Source organism: Charadrius vociferus, unplaced genomic scaffold (genome assembly GCF_000708025.1).
Source record: "Charadrius vociferus isolate BGI_N301 unplaced genomic scaffold, ASM70802v2 scaffold2206, whole genome shotgun sequence".
Taxonomy (NCBI): domain Eukaryota; kingdom Metazoa; phylum Chordata; class Aves; order Charadriiformes; family Charadriidae; genus Charadrius; species Charadrius vociferus.
The window spans coordinates 58,498-58,840 of NW_009648990.1; the positions used below are offsets into that span (position 1 = coordinate 58,498).

Here is a 343-nt window from a genome sequence, read left to right on the forward strand (position 1 = left end):
GGGGGCTGGTTGGGTTTAGGGATGCCAGAGGGGAGAGGAAAATGTTGGGTGGGCTTCTGGGGTTGGGTTTAGGTGTGCTGGGCAGGGGTGTCAGGGGAATGAGGGAGGTGGGCTGGTTGGATTTAGGGGTGCTTAGGAGAGTGGGGCTGTTGGGTGGACTGTTGGTCTGGGATGGTTGGGTTTAGGGGGGGTCAGGGAAACTTTGGGTGGGCTGTTGGGGTGGGTTGGTTTTAGAAGTCCCTGGAGCAGGATGCCGTTGGAGGCACTCTTGGGGTGGGCTGGTTGGGTTTAGGAGTACTGGAGGCATCAGGGAAACATTGGGTGGGCTGTTGAGGGGGGGGGG

At 59.8% G+C, this 343-nt stretch overlaps 1 protein-coding gene across 1 annotated transcript in view; it reads right to left on the minus strand.

The window, feature by feature from the left end:
• Window positions 1–343, minus strand: part of GNAT1 (guanine nucleotide binding protein (G protein), alpha transducing activity polypeptide 1) — a 3,706-nt gene that overhangs the window by 2,733 nt on the left and 630 nt on the right. The gene's annotated exons all lie outside the window — the stretch shown is intronic.